Raw genomic sequence first — 9,601 nt, 5'->3', positions numbered from 1 at the left:
ACCACATGCAGCCCATGCTGTGCTACGTTCGCACTGCAAAAACACGTCGCAGAGGACCCAGCAGCCGACGAGGAGGTCCGACAAAGTGTAGAGAGGAGTTTCTACGTGGACAACTGTCTGCAAAGCGTCTCGACGCCAGAAGAGGCCGAGGCCCTCCTACTCAAGCTCCGCGCCTCCCTGATCAAAGGCGGCTTTGATCTCCGGCAGTGGGCCAGCAGCGACCCTCAAGTACTGCGCAGCCTCTCCCCAGAGAACAAGGCAGCAAGCAGCGAGACCTGGATGGCGACCATCCCAGGTGAAGCCCAAGAAATGACATTAGGACTAGTCTGGCGCTTCAAAACAGACTCGCTCCATTATAGACACACACCCCTGACCAAGGAGCAGGGAAGGTCAATTTCACTACCGACCACCAGACGGAGTGTATACAGAACACTCGCCAGACAATATGACCCGTTGGGATGTATTCTACCTTACACCACCAGGGCAAAAATGATTGTGCGAGAGCTGTGGGACAAGGACCAGGGCTGGGACGACCCCATACCCGACCACCTTGCTTCCACATGGAGAGAGTGGGAAACAGAACTCAACTCGCTCCCAGGTATCAACATACGCCGCAGCTACTTCCCACCCACAGTGCGGCTGGAGACGTGCCAGATGGACCTGCACGTCTTCAGCGACGCCTCCGAAGTAGCCTACGGTTCGGTGGCCTACTTGCGGGCCCGAGAAGAGGGAGGAGAAATACATACCGCCTTCATCCTGGCTCGTTCAAGGATAGCCCCCCGCAAGCAACAATCGATCCCGCGTCTAGAGCTCTGCGCAGCCCTAGTAGGAGCGCAACTTGCCATGTTAATCCAACGTGAACTCACCATCCCGGTGCAAAGAACAATCCTGTGGTCAGACTCCATGACCGTACTCACATGGATCCAGTCCGATTCGTGTAGATACAAGGTCTTCGTGGGAGTCAGAATCACAGAGATCCAAGAGTTGACAGAATCGGCATGCTGGAGGTACGTGGACACAAAGCAGAACCCAGCAGACGTCATCACACGGGGAATGTCCCTGGATGACCTCACACGTCACAATATCTACAGTGACGGTCCCGAGTTCCTCAAGCTCCCGGAAGAAGAGTGGCCTAACCCCACCCCACGGGAGGCTAGTCAAGAGGAGGCAGAGATGAAGAAATATATGTTCTGTGGGTTGACGCACACACAAGTCCCCACAGACCCCAACATAGACGACTGCCCCACCCTTGAGAGTGCGCAGTTAAAGACATTCCTGTGGCACCACCCTGAGGTCCCCTCCACTACTGACATTAATGCAGCTAATTACGAAGAAGCAGAACTCCTTCTGCTACAGCGAGCCCAAAGAGACTCGTTCCCCGACGAGCTAGACTGTCTGCAGGGATCAAAGCCAGTCCCGTCAGACAGCAGACTGCTCCACTTGGCCCCTGAGCGCGACGCCCATGATCTCATCAGAGTGGGTGATCGTCTGAGAAGGGCCCCGGACTTAACGGATGACGTCAAGTTCCCTATAGTCCTCAACAGCCGACACAAGGTCACAGAGCTCATCATAAAGAAATACAACGAGGACGTGCACCACGCTGGGGCAGAGAGAGTCTTCGCTGAGATCAGACGTCGCTATTGGATACTGCAAGGAAGAGAAGCAGTACGACGCTTCCAGCGGACCTGTCTAGACTGTCGCAAGTGGCGAGCACAGCCCAGTATACCCAGGATGGCTGACCTACCCCCCTGTCGCCTCCGACTCGGCGACAAGCCCTTTCACTCCACCGGTATGGACTGCTTCGGCCCGCTGTATGTGAAGAAAGGAAGAGGGACGGAGAAGAGGTGGGGTATTGTATTCAAATGCATGACCACCCGAGCGATACACATAGAACTCCTTCCAACCATGAGTACGGACTCATTCCTTATGGCCTTCCGGAGATTCACAGCGCGGAAAGGAAAACCGTCTATATTATTGTCTGATCACGGGACAAACTTCAAAGGCGGAGAAAGAGAGCTGAGAGAGAGCTTCCAAGCTATGGGCCCAGAACTTAAGACCCACCTCGCTCCCTCTCAGATTGATTTCCAGTTTAACCCCCCGAACGCCCCTCACTTCGGGGGAACCTGGGAACGAGAAGTACGTTCAATAAAGACAGCCCTGTACGCCGTGCTTGGGGCCCAGACCGTGGCGGAAGAAGTCCTCACGACAGTCCTCACAGAGATCGAGGGAGTATTGAACTCAAAGCCCCTCGGTTACGTCTCAAGTGATGTAGCAGATGTCGACCCAGTCACTCTCTTGATGGGGCGGCTGGACCCCGCGCTCCCACAGACAGTGTACAGACCTGAGGAAGCGAACGGCCGAAGAATGTGGAGGTACAGTCAAGTATTGGCTGACAAGTTTTGGAACAGTTTCCTCCTCCACTATCTACCGTCTCTACAGACCCGCCAGAAATGGGTAAAAGAAAGAGACAATTTGACGGAGGGCACAGTCGTCATGATCATAGACCAGTCACTACCCCCGAGCTATGTGGCCGGCCGGCCGCGTAAGCAAAGTGATCACTGGTGCCGACGGAAAGGTCAGAGCGGCAGAAGTGCTCGTCCAGGGACGGACATACACCCGACCCGTGGCGAGGCTGATAGAGTTGCCAAGGCTACCTGACTCCCTTGCTGATGACCATGACCCACTGACTTTGTGAATTGCCCTACTCCTCACAACGGACATTGAGTAGTGGACAAGACGGTTAATCTGTCTCTGCTTATCTAATTAGGTGCGGACTAATTAGGAGGCGGCTGTTACAAAGGGTCAGATTAAACCGAATATATATATTTATTACTTGAGATATATTGTATAATATTTGTATATCGTCTGATATCCCTTGTATATTCTTTGTATATATACACGGAATATCCCTTTACCTAGGTACAGGCCAGACCATAATATTCGTTCTCCTATTGGACAGCGACCCCTAGGCGCCAATGGCCATACCCCCAATGGCAAGTTCAAAGCTACCGCTAAGACATGTCTCAACATGTCCAGGTTTGCGCAGTAATACGAGACAGAACTGAGGTTGGCACTAGATTATTCACCTCACGTATAAATACGTCGCAGGTGGATACAGAAGCACTTAGCCTAAAACCTGGTTGACCCAAAACGTTGAAGCCTTCACCACGATACAACGTGCCGTGAAGTGGGCCCCTTTTGCCCCTAAATAGAGCCTTGAGAACCGCGTGCGAATAGATAGCTAAAGTGTCAGAGTTTAACGCTGTATCGTCGAGTTCGACTTATTCTATTGTAAAGTAATAGTCTATTATTTATAGTGTATCGTGCGGCTACCGTTCTACAGTGACCAGCATTACCACCGGTTCGTCGTACCGAGCTAGTGCACTTATCCAGGCTGGGCGGCCTAAACTTGTGCCGCCATCCGAGGAGTCCTAGACGAGAACCGTTGGATATGTACACCGGAGAACCTACACCGGCGAATGCAGAGCCTTTTCCGGCTGGATTATATTGCTTTGGTACTGTGGCTGCTGGAGCAGAGAACCGTCTACCCCACTGCTGTGTGGGATCTACCCTGTGAGGAGCACCGTCGAGCCCGCCTCTAGGACCCACAGAGGCTGGCTAGCTTTCCTCCATGCTGTCTTGCATACCGGAGTATAGCTGTTGCTTTGTCTACGGACCAAAGGATTATTGCACTGTCTCCTGTATCTGGAGTCTCTTTATTCCTCGTTGATCCAGACTTTGCTCCCGACCATTCCTCTCCCCTGCTGGCTTACAACCGGAGGGAACCCCCTTAGTATCTCCAGCTGACTACGAGTGTGCCTTATGTAATTCTTATGCTACAGGTGGTGTCAGTTATACCCATCTTATGATGCTCATGGACTTACGCTCTTGACCTACTTAAGTGTTCTTCGCCATATAAGCGCAATTCATAATTCTCAATATTGTAACCTATTGTTGCTGCTCTAATAATAAATACTTCCAAATAGAACTTTCTTTGTTAAGCCGTATTCTTGTGTGGGTGTTCACCAGATATACCGTGTACTGTATGGCCAGTAATTAAAGTACATAACTAAGTAGTGGTTTAATGATACCATACTCTCAATACAGTCAGGGAATTGTACCCCTCAGTTACACTACCGTTACCCCCTCCAAAGGGTTACTGGAAAGAATTACACTCCTCCACATACACATTTATTTGGAATAACAAACCACCACGTATAAAAAGATCCACCGCACAGAGAAACAAAGCAGACGGAGGTATGGCATTTCCAGATTTCTACCACTACTTTAAGGCATACACTTTAAGACCACTAACAACATGGTTTGATCCCCAAGCATTAGTATCCTGGAGAAATTTAGAAGAAAATATAGTAGCTCCACATAAGCTGAAGGGCATAGTATACACCAAATTACCAATTAAGCAATGCGAACGGAAATTTGGCCCCATAATCACTCATGCGATCCGGATATGGTGCGAAACACAAAAAAAATATTCTACCCTACATAAATGGCATAATCATACTCCCTTATTCAATAACAATGCACTCTGGATAGAAAAACAACCTATAAGATTCCCTAGATGGGAAAAGCAAGGCATACACTCATTAGGAGACGTCTTCAATAAACAGGGTTTTTGTAGTTTCAATGAAATACGCAAACAATTTTATCTCACCAAGTCCACATATTACTTTTACGCACAGTTATTGGCATGTTTGAAGGCTCACGGTGTTCCATTAAATATACCAATTGTACACCACAGATACCACAAATTCTTCTATGAAAGAGAGACATCAAGAGGTTTTGTTTCAGATTTTTATCATCAATTGCTAACGTCCTCATATGAAACCCTCCACCTAGACTCCGTCTGGAGGAGGGATATACCAGACCTGGAAAGTGATTTTGATTGGCAAGAAGCCTGGGCAAATATTCGATTCACATCAAGGAACCCGGACCATCAACAAATCAATCTTAACTATATTCACAGGACATACTTGACTACTATAAGACTGAAAAAAATGGGTCTTATACAAGACTCCAAATGCTCCTTATGTACAAATGGGGACGAGGGGACATTTATGCACATGTACTGGGACTGCCCACCAGTTAAGATATTCTGGAAAGAGGTGACCCAGCAACTATCAAACCTCTTAAATTGGAATATACCTGTACACCCCTCTGTACTACTGCTGAATGATGTTTTTGAGTGTGCAGTACATCCACAGCTAAAGAGATTGGTTTTATCGGGTATCACTGTGGCTAAAAAGCTGATAGCATCACGATGGTTCCAACCGGAAAAAATTTGCCGAAAGGTCTGGATTATTACATATCTCGATGTGATCTATCAAGAAATATCTACAGCAAGAATTTTGGGTCTCAATGAATCCAAAATGACATTGTGGTTAGAAGTGGTGGAGAAAATAAAAGCTAGCATATAATGGTAATGTCTGGTTAGGAGCGAGGGAAAATGGATGGATTATCCAATGGGGGGTCCGTAAGGGGGGGGTACGAGCTGGAGCATATGTGTGTAGGTTTTTAGATAACAGGTATTAGGGGTATATCCTATATAAGACAATTAACTAAAATGTGATTTCATTGGATGTGCACTGACAACTAATGCTTGTATATCTTATCGTGTGTTGTCATGTTTGTTTATGTGTTTGTTTAAAAAATAATAAAAAAATAAAATACAAAAAAAATAAGTAGAATTATCCTAAAAAACAACATACAAATAGAATTCCTCTTAAATGAATCATCACTTATGACCCACTAGAACAGACCTGGGCAATTACGGCCCACAGGCCACTTCCGGCCCTTTGGGCGTCCATGTCCGGCCCGCGGCCAATTTTTACAATTGGAGATAATGAATATTGAGCAGAATTAAGTTCAAGTTATCATTGGTTCGGCCCTCCAACACAGTTCAGGTTTCTCATGTGGCCCCTTGTAAAAATCAATTGCCCACCCATGCACTATTGATTTCCTTGGGGGAAATTCAGGCATCATAGCAGCATGGGGGAGGGGACGGGGAGGTACAGGTACTGTAGTAAAAACAAGCAGTGAAGACAATATAACAAATCAATAACTAACTGAAGTATACAGTATTCACATAAGGTGCAGTATGAATAAGGTAGTGCTATTGTCCTTTTTAGGTCCCTATAGTTGTAGTTGGATGTCTGGCAGCAGTCCCTGCCCACTGTTGTGGAGCCTGATGGCCGCTGGTATGAAGTACTGGCCGAGGCGGTTAGTTGAGTGTCGGGGGGTATGAGTCTGTGACTGAACGTGCTTCTAATCTTGACTGGCTCATCGTAGAGAGGGTTGGGAGGGATTCTCCAGGATAGCAGCCAGCTTCCTTCTCATCCCCCTCTCTGCCATCACCTCTAGTCTGACCAGCTCGACTCCCACCACGGAGCTAGCCTTTCTCACCAGCTTGTTCAGTTTGTTGGTGTCCCTCGAGTTGATGTAGCCCCCCCAGCATGCCACAGCATAGAAGAGGATGCTGGCCACTACAGACTATGGTAGAATGACTGCAGCAGTCTATTGCAAACATTGAAGGACCTGAGTCTCCTCAGGAAGAACAGCCTGCTCTGTCCCTTCCTGTAGAGGGCCTCTTGTCCGACCAGTCCAGTTCATTGTTCAGGTGTATCCCAAATAACTTATATGACTCCACCACCTCCACCTCATCCCCTCGGATGGGAATCGGGGGGGGGGGGGGGGGGGGGCTCTTCTTGCCCCTTCCGGGAGTCCACAACCAGCTCCTTGGTTTTACTGGTGTTGCTGTTGCTCCACCCCACAAAGCTCTATACTCCTCCTCATCGTCGTCGGTGATGTAGCTTACGATGGAGGAGTCGTCAGAGAACTTCTGCAGGTGGCACCCGCTTAAGTTGTGGCAGAAGTCTGAGGTATAGAGGGTGAAGAGGAAGGGTGACAGCACATTTACATTTAATAATTTAGCTGGCGCTTTTATCCAAAGTGACTTACAAGTTCTGTACGACAAGTCATCAGGAAGAGCACAACTCTATCAGCTGAGTAACTATGTTCATCAAAGTGTTGAGTGCTACAGTGTAGGTTAGTTTATTAGGACAAGTGCATGACAGTAAGGTTAGTTATGGTTAGATTTTTATTTAAAAAAAAATTATTTCAGATAATGGTTGAAGAAGTGCGTCTTTAGTCGACGGCGAAAGATTGGACGGGTTTCGGCTGGCCTAACTGGGGTGGGCAGTTCATTCAACCATTGTGGGGCAAGGACTTGTTGACAGAATCCGGCTATAGGGCGACAATAATGTGGTCAAGAGGCATGGTTTCTATCTTTAGCCTTTAACTGGCGTGGTTTATTTATTCACATGGTATGAGCAGCAGTTCTAGAGTTCTCCTCTCACTGAGAGGCTGGGGGGAAAGAGGAAGAGTGGGAGGAGATATCTCTATTTATACTCGCCACCTGGTGGTGTTCCTGAGTGGCTCCGCCTAGAGCGCCCTCTAGTGGAAACAGTTATATATGCAGTTAGACAGTTACTAACAATCCTACACAGAACCTCTGACTTCAACACTCCCACTTAGGGTTTGTATTAGCATACTGGATAACTTCTTCGAAAAACATTTTACAAAGGAAATAATATAATCCAAAACATCAACAGAGTATGGCAGTCAATATTTAAACATTAAACATGACCCTTGCAAATCCCTTCAATTTTAATTTGGAACAGGTTTCCTCATAGTGTCTGCTACCCTGTCGTCCATTGGACAGTAAACCAGTGTCATTCTTTCTTCTCTGATGACAGATCTGATGAGATGATATTTTCTATATTGATATGTTTACATCTATGTCGACACACTGGGTTCCTAGCAATCACAATGGTTCCCTGGTTGCCCTCATAAACAACAGCCTTCATATATACAGTGTCCATCATTTTTAAACAACACGCCCCTCATCTTCAAAAACCACCATATTTGGTATAGAGGATACATTCCAATTACCTATTACATATTAAGCAATATACTCATAATCTTATCTCCATCACTTCTAGCAGTTGTTCTGGATAAATACAATCCTGTATGGTCATAGCTAGAGCCATATATTCGGCTTCACAAGTTGATAGTGCCACTGTGGGCTGCTTCTTTGTTTTCCACGAAACCAGTGAGCTGTCTGTGTTCAAACTCACACAATATCCTGTGGTACTCCTTCTACATGTGGTGTCAGCTGCCCAGTCTGCATCACTGTGGGCTTTAAGTCCTAGACCCTCGCTGCTCTTTCTGAAACACAGTTGTTTATCTGCTGTACCTTTAAGATAACAAAAGACATGTTTGGCTGTAATCCAATAGACCACTACACTTCCGCGTTACATTGAAATCGGGGAGGAGATAGCGGGGGGAGCAAATTAATGAATGTGGATGAGAGCCGTGATGTAAGTGGTTGCAGATACGGCTGTGGGGGTGCTAGAGACATGATCGAATAGACTTGTATGCGCCTGAATCTCCTGAACACGGCGCGACCCATTCCTAATCGATCAGAACTAAATCGGCAGAGAAAAAGCCAATTTTTAAGCATCTATTCCCCATGCACATGTGCAGATTGCCCACAGAGTCTGGACGATGCGAGATGACGCACGAATGAATGTGGACTGTTCCATCAGAGGGGGGAGCTTCGTGGTAGTGTGAGTGGCTACAGACCACTGCACTTAAATATAAACATTAGTCTACCTGGAGACTCAATGAGGTAATTGTAGATGTCGCCATAAGACGCATCTGGCCATTTAGTGGGATAATTTTTTCATTTTCCTGTTCGGCTGAAAGGACACTGGCCACCGAAGCTCCCCCCTCTGATGGAACAGTCCACATTCATTCGTGCATCATCTCGCGTCGTCCAGACTCCGTGGGCAATCTGCGCATGTGCATGGGGAATAGATGCTTAAAAATTGGCTTTTTCTCTGCCAATTTAGTTCTGATCGATTAGGAATAGGTCGCGCCGTGTTCAGGAGATTCAGGAGCATAAAGTCTATTCGATCATGTCTCTAGCACCCCCACAGCTGTATCAGCAACAACTTACATCACGGCTCTCATCCACATTCATTCATATGCTCCCCCCGCTATCTCCTCCCCGATTTCAGAATCCCGGAAGTGTTGCGGTGGTCTATGCTCCTCTGTGGGGTCAGCAAAATGCTGTGACAGTCTACTCACTACAAACCATCGGTCAGGGTGGGTACACATTGTTAAATAAATGAGGCTACCCACAGCTTCTCTGTACATTTTTACATCTGTCAGTGTCTGAGCATCCGACCACATGGTGTTTCCCTTGATCTACATTCTTACATGTCTAAACGTTTCAGGGTCTTTCCCACATAGTTAAATCATTGAGAACATGGTAAGTCATCCACCTCTGTACTTACACATGGAATTAAACATAGGATCCATTTCAGTATTTAGACATGGACACCTCTGTACTTTAACATGGAATTAAACATAGGATCCATTTCAGTATTTAGACATGGACTCTAATCAGGTATTTAAACCTGGATTCTACTCCTCCCGTATTTAAACCTAGAGTATCATCCTCCTGCATTTAAGCAGTGTAGCCACCCTCCTTCAGTATTTAAACATTGAGTACCCTCCT

The sequence above is a fragment of the Notolepis coatsorum genome (genome assembly GCF_963971535.1).
Source record: "Notolepis coatsorum genome assembly, chromosome: 14".
NCBI classification, from domain to species: Eukaryota; Metazoa; Chordata; class Actinopteri; order Aulopiformes; family Paralepididae; genus Notolepis; species Notolepis coatsorum.
The sequence above is the reverse complement of the archived record's forward strand: the minus strand, read 5'-3'. Positions refer to the sequence as shown.